Here is a 14,217-nt window from a genome sequence, read left to right on the forward strand (position 1 = left end):
GTGGAGAAAATGTACGCCTCTCTCTCTCTCTCTCTCACACACACACACACACACACAGAGCAGCATGTTCACCACAAACCACCAGACTAAGCGGGGGGTGTTACTAATGGGTTTCACAGACAACAGTGTGTGTGTGTGTGTGTGTGTGTGTGTGTGTGTGTGAGAGAGAGAGAATCACAACTAAGCATTTAATCTTACATGCAAAAATCCCACCTTTGGCTTTTATATAATATCATGCTTTAGCAATATTATGTGTAGGTCACACCAAAAGACCTACTCAGATTGGACAATGGAAGAGAGGAGGAAGAGAGAGAAGAGAGACATAAAGAGAGGAAAAGAAAGGAAAGAGAGATGGAGGAATAGAGGGAGAGAGAGAGAGAGAGGGCGAGAGGAGGAATAGAGGGAGAGAGAGAGAGAGAGAGGGAGAGAGGAGGAATAGAGGGAGAGAGAGAGAGAGAGAGAGGGAGAGAGGAGGAATAGAGGGAGAGAGAGAGAGAGAGGGAGAGAGGAGGAATAGAGGGAGAGAGAGAGAGAGAGAGAGAGAGAGAGAGAGGGAGAGAGGAGGAATAGAGGGAGAGAGAGAGAGAGAGAGGGAGAGAGGAGGAATAGAGGGAGAGAGAGAGAGAGAGAGAGGGAGGAGGAATAGAGGGAGAGAGAGAGAGAGAGAGGGAGAGAGGAGGAATAGAGGGAGAGAGAGAGAGAGAGAGAGAGGGAGAGAGGGGGAATAGAGAGAGGGAGAGAGAGAGAGAGGGAGAGAGGAGGAATAGAGGGAGAGAGAGGAGGAATAGAGGGAGAGAGAGAGAGAGAGAGGAGGAATAGAGGGAGAGAGAGAGAGAGGGAGGGAGAGAGAGAGAGAGGGCGAGCGAAAGGGACCTATTCTTAGAACTAAGGAGGAAAAGTAGTTTTGCCCAAGCAGCCGAGGAATGAAAAGTATGTTCTTCTCTGGAAGTAGAAAACAACCACACACACACAGACTCTCTCTCACACACACACACACACACACGCACATACACTTATAAGTACAATCTGTAGTTGAACTTAAGGGGACTCACTGGAGACGATTATGCAGAATTATTTTGGTCAATTATAATGTGTAGTTTTAGAATGTGTGTTTGTGTGTGTCTGTGGAGTTTTAGAATGTGCGTGTGTGTTTATAAGTGCTTTTTGCCTGGACCCTGACCAGCAAGGACCCTGACTGTGACTCGTATGACCCGTGCTGGATATATTCTCTGGCCTTCCGTCCTACCTCTATGTGCATTTCAGTAACTGGCTTTACATTTAATAATAAAATAATTTTTTTGTACGTTCCAGCAATTATAATATAGGCCTACAATAAAATACAATTGCATGCAATACAATTAGAGAAATGAATCCTTATTAGTATTATTATTATTATTATTTACTACCTATCTCATGCTAATGACAGTCCTCACAGAGAGAGAGTAGCTTCACCATTTACTGTTTGATCTTGTGCGTATATGATCTTAATCTCCACTTAATCGCCCACTATGTGGATTTAGATTAAGCGTTATTTAGTATAATTTGTATGTTAGTATATTCTTTATCTTCTACTGTCCTTATTGCTTTGTTGTGTTTTTTTTAATATTATATACTTTTAACTACTATTTTCTGCTGTTAGTGAATGTGTGTGTGATGTCTGTATGCTACTGAGACCTTGAATTTCCCCTTGGGGAAATTATCTATCTATCTATCTATCTATCTATCTACTTATTGGGGTTGAGGGTTCGCTTCCTTCCCAGTAGCGTCTTTGCCTTGCCTGTTGATTGATAGGTGCTGTGTTTGCTTTGCCTGTTGATTGACAGGTGCTGTCTTTGCCTTGCCTGTTGATTGAGAGGTGCTGTCTTTGCCTTGCCTGTTGATTGAGAGGTGCTGTCTTTGCCTTGCCTGTTGATCGATAGGTGCTGTCTTTGCCTTGCCTGTTGATTGATAGGTGCTGTCTTTGCCTTGCCTGTTGATTGATAGGTGTTGTGGTGTTTTCCATGTTTGTTTTTGTTTTAAGAGCACTATGGCTGAACTGCGCATGACTGGCGATGCCAATAAAGGTTCTGGGTAGTGAGCCCGATCGTCCAGACCAAGCGTCTATGGCAGTGTTTCTCAAAGTGAGGTCCGGGGACCACTGGTGCGCAAGCTATCCCAAGTGGTCCGCGAGCAGACGTGATAAAATATAATATAGGTCAGTTGTTTGCAATATTAAACCAACTTGTATGTAAATCCAAACAGTTCTGCAACACTGCCTATGTAAGCTACGCCAGTTTAAATCATATGAATCCTCTGACACAATAAGTAAGGTGCAAAGACAAAAAGCAAGGTGGTTCAGTGAGTAAACCTATTGTGTAATACACTGTTGGAGTAGGTCTACTGTTTTTTTTAACTAGGTGGTCCATGATTTTTTTTTTTTATTGGTTAAGTGGTCCTTGGCCTGAAAAAGTTTGAGAAACACTGGTCTATGCGGATGGACAGCACGGAGGAGGGAACCACTGCAGGAGACATAGCGCTGAACCCACTTCCATATTTGGTAAGCCAGCACTTCTGGGAGTTTGGCTTTTACCCCGTCCCAATTCTCCCCTCTCTCTCTACACCCAAGATTGATAGATCTCTCTCTCTCTCTCTCGTCCAGAGTTCCTGCACTGTTGCTAGGCTGAGTGATGTGTTGAGCCTGACTAAAAGCCTGGTACTAAGAACAGGCAGGCAGGCAGGCACTCACACACACACACACACACACACACACACACGCACACACACACACACACAGCTGATTCAGTCATTCCACTGCATCAGAGACTGAGCTACTGCAGAGCTCAACCATTCCCGCAACGCTGAGTAATGGAACAGCAATTTACCTCACACACACACACACACACACACACACACACAACATGCCCAAAAACAGACTTCACCACCCTCATCCACCCAAACAAACACTCTCTCCCTGTAAAACACACACAACTCCCATGACCTTCAGCATAACATATGCAATTTCACCCATATAGACGGCATAGCAGGTAAACTGGCATATGCAACTTCACCCATATAGACGGCATAGCAGGTAAACTGAGGTGATTTTACTAATGATTATGCAGTAGAATTAAACCTCTACAAATAACTAAAACAAGACCTGTGTGTGTGTGTGTGTGTGTGTGTGTGTGTGTATGTGCGTGCGTGCGTGCGTGTGTGTGTTCGTGCGTTAGGGCTGTCACTTTACGTTCGAAAATCGATTGCACAATCGATTGGACCAAACAACACAAGTTTCGAAAACTAAAATAGGGAATCGATTTTAACCAAATATGAACACTATTAATTTTAAACGAATTAAACAAAATTCACAAACAAGAATATAAGAATATAAAAGAATTCCGAAGTGCAGTAAGCATTGCGAAAGCTAAAAAGAAAATTCCCACCAATTTTACGCACCGGAAACAGCTGTTTCAATCAGCTGCTGTGTTGCTCGGGTTTTGCCAAAAATGGAGGACAACGCGATCAACCTGTTCGACATGAGAGAGAGGAGTGATAGGCCCTAATAACTTGAGGAGTTCGGTGTGGAAGTACTTCGGATTTTTTGGTATATCAAACTATGGAGAAGAACAAAGCGGTAGGCTATGCAAACTGTGCAATGGAGTTCTACGTAGGCGAAATTTGTTTGACATTTCTAATCGTAAACACAGCTACGTTGAAGTCTGCAGTAATGTTTGTCACTGATGTAATGGCAGGATACTCGGCTTATTGTTTTTCGAGAATGTAGCACTCCTGTTTGTCATTGTGCACGAATCTTCACGCCAATAAATCATCAGAAATATTGCTGGCTTGCGTCTACAAGCACCCTCTTTACGTTCGTCCTAATGCCTGTTATTTTTTTGTGGATTGGCCTATATTTGGCGTTGAAAATGGAAACGTCTTTAGACATGAAAAATCGATTTTACAATCGATTCCATGAACACTTATGTCTCAATAATCGAACAGGATTTTTTCACAAAAGTGGCAGCCCTAGCGTGCGTGTGTGTGCATGCATGTACGTGTAAAGTATAACCACTTCCTGTGGGAACAGGGTCTAGTTCCTGTGAGAGCCCTGACCCTTCCCACAATGAAGCCTGACCACACATCAGCAGAACTGCCCTCTCTGACCAGCACCCACAGACCAGAGAGAGAGGGAGAGAGAGAGAGAGAAAGAGACAGACAGAGAGAGGGAGAGAGAGACAGAGAGAGGGAGAGAAAGAGCACAAGAGAGACAGAGAGAGAGTGCAAGTGCAAGAGAGAGGGAGAGAGAGAGCAGGGAAGAAAGAGAGAGGCACCCTCTGAATCTCACACATATACCTACTATAAACTAAACTATGTTTGTTTACCATCAGAACAAACCGACTTAGTTTCTTTACCCCTTACGGTGTTGTTTGCAGACTAATAAGAGAATGAGATGATTATTAGACTGTAAAAATCCCCACTGCAAGAGTAAACAAACTAATCTAATGCAAAACAGTCCCCACTGCAAGAGTAAATAACCTAATCTAATGCAAAACAGCGAGTCAGTCTTTACAAATGGAATCCAAAACTAGGGCTGGGATAAACGATTATTTTTTAAACGATTAATCTAGCTATTATTTTTTCGATGCATCGATTAATCTAACAATTCATTTTTTCAGTCCGATTTGATTTCGACTCAATTATCTCCCCATGAATTAACTAATAGCAATTTATACATGTTGATTTACATATCTGAATGAAAAAACATGAATTCCTTAACATTGCAATATATGTTTATTGCTCTTAAAATTCCAAAATAAAAGACTATACAAGTGCAAAGTAATGCATTCTTAGTCAGAGGTAGCATTCAATAAAACCTTGAAGCCTTGAAATCACATACTGTAGGCCTATCTTACTGAAAACACATACTGTAGGCCTATCTTACTGAAAACACATACTGTAGGCCTAGCTTACTGAAAACACATACTGTATCTTACTGAAAAAAGTGCATCTTGTAATTCCTCTTTCAGATGAAAATTTAATGTCTAGATGTCTAATTTTGCGTTCATCTTACCCGGTTTCACAAATGCAAAGCCTGTGTATATGATATGCAACAACGCTGTCGCTGTTTAAAAAGAATATCATACGGCACTACAAAACGGAGCGGCCCCTTCAAGGTGGCCTATCCGCTCCAGAGAGACATACGGTAAGCGCAATATTGAAGAGCTGGCCGAGGGTTATGCACAGAGTAGCCTAGGCTAGCAGGATCTAATGGGGTCTGATGTTCTTCTCATATTTGTTTAAGCACCCACCCGCAGTCTGATTGGTGAATAGGCTTTTGTAAATCATTGTTTGTAACATAAAAGATTAAAATCGGACTGCCAGAATTATTTGGCTGGGCCAGATCATTTGGCAGAAGCCTACTAGGAAGTGTCTGTGGCAGTTTGAGGACAGGAAACGGTGCATCAAATGGTCAAAATTTTGCTTCAAAGTCAACGGTTACGTCGACGCGTTGTCCCAGCCCTATCCAAAAACAATACCTCAATCTCCCACTGTGTTCAGGGCTCCAGACTAACTTTTTGCACTGGTGCGCCTAACTTTTTTTTCTTAGGTGCACCAGCACAAAAGTTAGGTGCACCCAAAGCAGGTTTACTTTTTTCCCTTAATTACTGTCCTAGGTTGTCCTATGACTTATGATTTACAATTCTACAAGAAAAGTAACTTAATGAAGTGTTGGTGCTTTAAGTGCTTCACTGAGCTGAAATGTAAACTTAAAACATATCAAGATTAATTAAATAAAAATAACAGTGAGTAAATTAACAGTGCACGTCTTTTAAGGGCTTCAAATCTCATGGCTCAATGTCTTACATACTATCCTTCATGATCTTTAGACCTTGGCTAAACCAGCTCGCCATGCTAGCATCTTCCATAGAAATGTATTTGAGCACAATTTAAAGAGATGTTCCAAGTAGCCTGGGGGATTTTTATGTGATTTTTCAATGATGATTGCAATAATCATTTGACGGCCCCACAATGCAATTTACTTTTTAATTTTAGTATTTTTAAATTTTCAATAAGAACATCACTATGGTTAATGCAGTAACGAAATGGTAGGCCTATTATTATAGGCTATTGCAATGACTTGCCATGCTCGATCTAAATGTGTCCATTCAATTCACCGTACACAATGACCACAGTTATACATGCAGGGAATATTCGGGCTTTAAATGTAGCAGAGATATTCGGTTTGCGCCAAATACCGGATTGAATTGATTGATGCCATCAGAATGAGTTTACACAACTCGCGCGCAAAACGAGTATTGCTGTTGAAAACCGGGTTACTCCCTGCATGTAACTGCGGTCAATGACGCACTCCTTTTCGGCGATATCTGTATCTCTGTCGTTCGGGAAGGCCTTGTATGCATTGTTCGCAATTTTAAGACGTCTTTTAATCTGCAATGACTCCTATAAATTTGGCGCAAATGGCATTCCTGTACGTCGGGTTTACGTTCAAACTATTTTTCTGATGAATAATTATTTTGGACTGAACTTGGTGAAGGTAAGTTTCACTAGGCCTATTGTAGGCAACAATAAACTTGATCATCATCTCGGGCTCGTCTAATCGGTTTGCTGCTGCCAGCCGCCGAAAGGCAGTGGGGAGAGGGGACATTTATCTCGGCCTATGTGACCACACTGTAATGCACATCTACAACTACATCCACACTGTTTATCTGACGGGTCACTGACCTCTCTCTCTCTCTGCAGCACGTACGCATTTTCAAATTTACACACAGGCACTGGGCCACGGCCAATCAGAGGGGAGGTCCCGCCCTTCACTATCTGTGATTTGTTTAAACCACGATATTGGCCAAATATGTGTCTGTTATTGAACCAAAGGTAGAGTTTCAATGCGGACACGTTTTCCTCTCTAATAGCTGATCGCACCGGTGCGACCTCCGATTTTTTTTAGTCACACTTTTGAAAAATTAGGTCGCATATGCGACCAAATTGGTCGCACTCTGGAGCCCTGGTGTTCCTACTGTACTGGTCAACTGAGGGACAGTTCCACTGTGTTCCTATTGGTCAACTGAGGGACAGTTCCACTGTGTTCCTACTGTACTGGTCAACTGAGGGACGCAGTCGGTAGGTTTCCAGTTCCCTGCCCCCAATGCGACATATTTTAACTAGGGCTGTCAAAATAAGGCCTTAATTTAGATTTATTAATTACAGAAAAATGTATGTGTTAAAATGAAATGAATAAGCAATGCAAGACAAGCATGCAACATAGCCGACATTCAAAACTGACCGTGTCCTAAGTTAGTTCAAGTGCCAAGTCATCAGGAAGCTTCTGCACAGGTAAAGGAGCCGGCATATGGACAAGAGCAGGCTACCTTTGCTGCACAGTGCAATGCTAACAAGACACCAGTGTTAAGCTAATGCAGTGCTAACGAGACGCCAATGTTAAGCTAATGCAATAATAACAAGATGCCAGTGTTAAGCTAAGGCCATCCTTAAAAATATTTTTGTTTGCAGTAACAGCCGAAAAAAAATAAAAATGGGTCGGTAGGTAGGTCAATATTTTTTTTTCCAAGATTCAAAGTAAAAAAAAAAGTACAATTTTGGTCATGGTGATTATGTAAGAATGAATTTACACAAATGTGCATATCGTGACGTAACTGACTGGGTCTTCAACCCGTGCCTTCAGGCGCACCATTGCAAACCTCATTCTGATGCAGGTTATATAGACCAGCCTTTCTCAAACTTCTTTGCCCTGAGGCCCGGTCATGGCAGACTTTGGGGTCATAGGGCTCATCTACATGTACCCAGAAAGGGAAAGGCTACAATAGCTCTTGGCCACGTTATATTGAAATTTGACTATACAATACTCAATGCTATACAGTGTATTATACAGTCTCTGCTCTGTTTCTAAGGAAGTTCCAAAAAACAACGTCGTTCTATTAAGTTTCGTTAAATAAATAGCCTTCCAACAGGTTGAAGCGGAGCTTTGATACCAACGTTATCGATTAGTTTCAGTTTCTCTCGCGCAGACGCGCATTGAATGAATGCTCATACCACCACTTAATTGTAGGGCTCCATGTTTAATGACATCGATAGCAGAAACGTTTGTTTTCTTTTTTCGTCGATCCGCGGTTTCTTGATCAACTGCGCAGCAAATTATCAGATGAAGCACCGGGCCTAATTTCACTCCACGACTCCGCGGACCAGCAGTCTCCATGTTGCGGACCCATATTTTGAGAAATGCTGAATAGACCACAACCAATTTCAATACTCCGACACGGTCACCGTTAGACTAGGGGGAGAAGGGATGAGAAAAGATCTGGCCACAGTTCTTCCAGAACTTCGTGCCAAGTAAAAGCGTTATCAGTTTGTGTGAATGAAACGAAGCGTAGGCCATAGTGTGACATGCGTAAAACCAATGGTGTAGAGATGACGCCACAGGGTTTTATTTAAGTGAGCCACGTTTGCATGTAGGCAATTTATATTCACAATACTTGGGCCTACTAAAAGAAATATTATTTTATTGCATTTGTATTGGTTGTTTAGAGTAAAAAAAAACAATCGGTCGGTATTAACGCAAGTTTACAACCGGCAAGTCGGTCGGACTAAAAGGGGGAAAAAAAAAATATTTGGGTCGGTTCTAAATTGACAGGGTCGGTCGGGTTACTGCAAACAAAAATATTTTTAAGGATGGCGTAATGCAGTGCTAACAAGATGCCAGTGTTAAGCTAATGCAATGCTATCAAGATGACAGTGTTAAGCTAATGCAGTGCTAACAAGATGCCAGTGTTAAGCTAATGCAATGCTAATGAGACGCTAGCGTTAAGCTAATCTAATGCACAAGATACATTAGTGTCTATGACGGGCTGATATGTTGTGGCCTATGATTTACTAAAACAAATATCGTCACCGTTTCAAACATCCCATCATCCATTCAAACATCCTAGGTCACTTACCACACACACACTGCCATAGGTAGGGCAACACAGATTTATTAGCCACGTGAACTCTCTCTCTCTCTCGCGCACATACACACACACAGACAGACACACAGACGAACATTCCAGGCAATCTTATATTTACACCACAAATGCATGCTGCTCTGTAAAGAGAAAACACCAAGGGTCTCCCAAAAGACTAAGCGCGCCACACACACACACACACACTCAATACAGTGTTACTGAATATGCCGACTCAGAGGTACAATAATAAAAAACTTTGGTTTTCATGGGCCTTCCACACATGCAATAATAATTTAATACAAAATACATCATCTCTCATTCTAATGCCTCAACAGGCGAGTTGAGAATACTTCCCCGCTCAGAGATAAGAGTGTGGGTGTGTGTGTTTGTGCTATCTTTCCAAAACTCTCTGCCCTGAGGCAGAGGTTGAGTCTAACATTCCATCTCTAAACCGCCCACTCCCTCCTTCTTGGCCAATGACAGCGCACACCAAGTGACGGACAGCTTTTATCTAAATTATGGGGCTCTCTGGGTGTGTGTGGGCCCCCTTAATGTGAACTTTGTGAAAAAGATCATAATGTTACTGCCATTTCTAGTGTTCTAAAACACTATGTGTGTGTGTGTGTGTGTGTGTGTGTGTGTGAGGGAGAGACGTTCAAAAACACAAGGTCATCCTGAGGTCACTGCAGCAGACCCTGAAACTCAGCAACTGAGCACACACACACACACACACACACACAGCTACCCCTCCCACCTGCTCAGAAAGCTCACAGTAGCAAAATGGTCCATTTCCTTAATTAAACTGCAGTACAAGCGTGCGCGTGCACACACACACACACACACACACACACACGCACACACACACACACACAGCCCTTCCTGTCCTCAGACACACAACCCACTCTCCATAACTAGATTTCTCCTGCAAAGACTGACTGACCTCCCTCTGCATCTCACGACTGAACACACACACACACACACACACACACACACACTTAAAGGGTGGAGTTTCCAGCCAGCACAAAAGAGAGCTTCCTCATCACTCAGCGTGTGTGTGTGTGTGTGTATGTGTATGTGTATGTGTATGTGTATGTGTATATGTGTATGTGTATATGTATGTGTGTGTATGTGTATGTGTATGTGTATGTGTATGTGTGTGTCCCATCGTAGTCTCACTCATCCAGCTTCACACCAGTGAAGGACAAGCAGCCAAATGCCAAACAAGTCCAAACAACAACTGGTACCAGTCTAGACTGCAGCAACTAGGTGATACACGCACGCACGCACTCACTCACACACACGCACGCACACAATAATAACAATCCAATATTTCCGCTAGGATTCTGTGTGTGCATCCTATATAGCCTATAATTCCGCTAGGATTCTGTGTGTGCATCACTGACATACAGATCCGCTTGGAGAATCACACACACACACACACACACACACACACACACACGCGCACATGCACACAATAATAATAATAATCAGGATTCAGGAGTGACTATATCGGGGCGAAGCACTGCTCTTTGGGACTATATCGGGGCGAAGCACTGCTCCTTGGGACTATATTGGGGCGAAGCACTGCTCCTTGGGACTATATTGGGGCGAAGCACTGCTCCTTGGGACTATATTGGGGCGAAGCACTACTCCTTGGGTGCAGAGATTGTCCGTGCTGTAGCGAGTGAGACAAGGTACTCGTGTGTCGCGTGATATCTCTACGCCCAAGTAGCAGTGCTTCGCCTGTGCTTTGCCCCAATATAGTCCCAAGTCAATACCTGCTTAGGAGATCACCTCGTCTTAATTTGCATTGCCATTCGTCCTCATTGTGAAGACGGAGGCCACAAGAAGTAATTAGGGACTTTCTTTCTGTTCACTCACTTCATTCTCACTTCATGCTGCCCGGCGACGAGAGTCCATTCACTATGCTAAGCTAAGTCCATTCACTATGCTAAGCTAAGTCCATTCACTATGCTAAGCTAAGCTTGGGGGGAGCTGCTGGACTGAGACACTGCATGCACAGAGGTTGGTCTAAGGTCAGGTCTACACGTTGGTCTAGGCCCAGGTCTTAATTAGACCAGGTCTACACGTTGGTCTAGGGCCAGGTCTAAATTAGACCAGGTCTACAAGCTGGTGTAGGGCCAGGTCTAAATTAGACCAGGTCTACACGTTGGTCTAGTCCCAGGTCTAAACTAGACCAGGTCTACAAGCTGGTGTAGGGTCAGGTCTAAATTAGACCAGGTCTACACGTTGGTCTAGTCCCAGGTCTAAATTAGACCAGGTCTACATGTTGGTCTAGGGCCAGGTCTAAACTAGACCAGGTCTACACATTGGTCTAGTCCCTGGTTCATAACTAATCATTTAAGCGCTGCACCTCTACTATGAGACAAGACAACACACACACAACCATAAAACACCTCCACGCTACTGACTATGCTGCACTTTCTCTCTCGTGTGTGTGTGTGTGTGTTTTCTCATAATGCTCTACACCCAAGATTGATCTCTCTCTCTCTCTCAGAGATCAGACAAAAAAAATCAACCATCATCTGAAACCCCACAAGAAGACCTCTCCCCTTGTGCCTTGCACACACAGCAAAGTGTGTGTGTTGCACCCCACCCTATTCACTAGTGTAAGTATCCATAGCAACACTCATGTTTGTCTCTGTATCCACTACTTTTGAGAACGTGTAAGAGGCTACTCTCTTCTCCACTTCTCTCTCTCTCTCTATTTCTATCTCTTCTCCATTTCTCTCTTTCATTTCTCTCTCTCTCTCTGTAAGTGTGAGTCAGAGAGAACCTCTCCCTAGAAGCATGATCTAATTCAGCTCTGTGGGAACGCCAAATAACTACTCTTGAAATTACACACACACACACACACACACATCAAAAATCCAAATCCAGACCTGTCTGTATATATGTAATGTGTGTGTGTATGAACCACAAACCATGACACACATATGCACATACTGACACACAACTGCATGTGTACTGCCTGTCTAGTCCCTCTGACACACACAACGTGTCACTGAAAAACATCTCTCTCTCTCTCTCTCTCTCTCTCTCTCTCTCTCTCTCTCTCTCTCACACACACACACACACGGTGTGCATGAATTTATTGGTAAAATACACACACCCTTTTTTCATGATATGTGTGTGTTTTCTGGTAATGGGACAGTTCAGAGTGGTACCCTAAAGCATTCTCTCATTCTCTCTTTTTCTCTCTAGGGGTAAAAGGTTATTGCTCTCCATTCTAGGGCCCTGACTGTGCAGTCAGTGTTCTATGGGCCTAAAGCGTTCTGATGCTGTGCAGTGTTCTAGGGCCCTAAAGCATTCTGACGCTGTGCAGTGTTCTATGGCCCTAAAGCATTCTGACGCTGTGCAGTGTTCTATGGCCCTAAAGCATTCTGATGCTGTGCAGTCTCTTGGCGTGGGTGTCAGGCCAGAGAGAAAAGACGTCTAAGGTCCAAAGGTGCTGCATTGCAACTACATCTGACTGCACAGCTGAGATGCTGTATTTTGGAAATGAAACTGCATTGCAACTACATCTGACTGCATGACTGAGTTGCTGTATTAAACTGCATTGTACTTCAGAACAACTGCAGTATACAGTACTGAAGTTAGGCTACCTTTTGTTAGAGGATGACCTAAGGCAAATTGCAAATTGCTTGCAAACACACACACACAGGGAGAGAGCTATGGGCGCTTTTCCATAACAATTCCCTTAACTGGTGATGTGTGAAAACACTGCCCCAGGGAGGGGTCTGCTTAACGGTTAAATCAGCTAAAATCGGCAACAGTTTGGCCTATACTGAGCTTACAGGCAGCAGGCGATCCTCCACATAACCCTCAAAATCTAAAAGAGGCAACAGCAGCAACGACAAACCAGCGGGGTTTGGGACGCGTTGGAGAGCTCCATCATGTTGTGGTAAACTTCGCTCCTCAGTGGATACAGTTTTGCGTCGAAGTGCAACATTGTTTTAAGTCTACTGGGCAAACATTCTTATGCGAACACATTACCAGCTGCCTCTCACACGACAGACACAGCTAGCGGCCTGGCTCCGGTTTGACTTTGAGTCGCTTTTAGAGTCAACAGCCAACTACCAAATAAAGCGCTCTGCCCCTGGGCCCAACCCCCACTCCGACGCCCGTGAGTCGGGGCCTCGAAAAAAAGGAGTTGCCAACAGTACATCTTAGGCCTACAAAAGACAAAAGATCTGGGATGTCCGAACGAGTTGGAACGCATTCGGATTCGGAGTCCTCGTTCGTTTAGCTCACGTCTCGGCAGAATGACCCACATAATCCACACAATTACCGAGTGAAAAACGGAATCGCTTAGATAGGCTACGGGCGAAGAGCCGGACCCCCACCCTTCTCCACCGCACTGGGCCATAGGATATCCATTCCCCACCCAAAGTTACCGAGAGACCATAAAAAGATCCACAAGGCTACAAAATGACACGGGACACACTCAAAAGAAACCGTAACACCACAAGTTTAACTGTTAAATAAAAAAGGCTAAGTTTCTGATCGTGATAAAAAAAAAACATAGCCAAAGGGCACAGGTTTTAACTCTGGAAAAACTTACCTTGACACGTGTTCACTGGCGATAGAATAACAGTCTATTTAGCACACCATAAGCAGAATAAAAATCCTCTGTCCGTTATTGTTCCGATCCAGGGCTCGGTAAAACTGGATCGGTTTGGCCCAGCGTGTCTTTGTTGCTTGCCCGTTCCCTTGCGATCTCGCTTTCCGATCAACAGGCCGTCTAGACTCCGCGTTACACTTCTGTGACTCAGCTACGAAAGCCCTACTTAGAAAAATAACAAATAACTTTAAAACACACAAAGTCGTCGTTAATATAAAACTTTAGCTATGGGCAGAGAATCCAGCTCGCCCTCTGACTCGGCCCGGGGTGACTTGGGTTTCCTTTCCTCCGACACTTTTTCGTTCCGACTCTCCCGACGACGCCAGCGGCTGACACACATTGGCCCTCCTACTTCTCGCTAGACACGCCTCACAGGAAATGCCAGGGAGCGGTTAGTCACTAAAACACACACACACACACATCTGATTGACCGCTTGCACAGGCACAGTGACTCACTGTTAGAGGTGTGTGGATTGTGGGGTTTCACAGCTTTATATGGTAAGGGGACAGAAGCAGCGCTGCGTTGAAACACACCATCCTGTTGCCCCGTCAGGAACCTCCAGGCTTGTAAACACACAGCACTCCCACACGGAGCCTGGAGCTGGAGTAGGCCTAGCT

At 43.9% G+C, this 14,217-nt stretch overlaps 1 protein-coding gene across 2 annotated transcripts in view; it reads right to left on the reverse strand.

Annotated features, from left to right (window-relative positions):
• The window catches only part of LOC143139638 (integrin beta-1-like), a 29,645-nt gene extending 15,725 nt beyond the window's left edge, over positions 1–13,920 (reverse strand). For both annotated transcript variants that reach the window (XM_076300270.1, XM_076300269.1), the window contains exon 1: positions 13,540–13,920. The gene's annotated coding sequence lies outside the window, so the exon portion shown is untranslated. The remainder of the gene's footprint in view (positions 1–13,539) is intronic.
• Between the last annotated feature and the right edge of the window lie 297 nt (positions 13,921–14,217).

Source organism: Alosa pseudoharengus, unplaced genomic scaffold (assembly GCF_046254945.1).
Source record: "Alosa pseudoharengus isolate Yale_2024_CS ecotype anadromous, Long Island Sound unplaced genomic scaffold, YU_APseudo_1.1 YU_APseudo_1.1_scf_22, whole genome shotgun sequence".
Taxonomy (NCBI): domain Eukaryota; kingdom Metazoa; phylum Chordata; class Actinopteri; order Clupeiformes; family Clupeidae; genus Alosa; species Alosa pseudoharengus.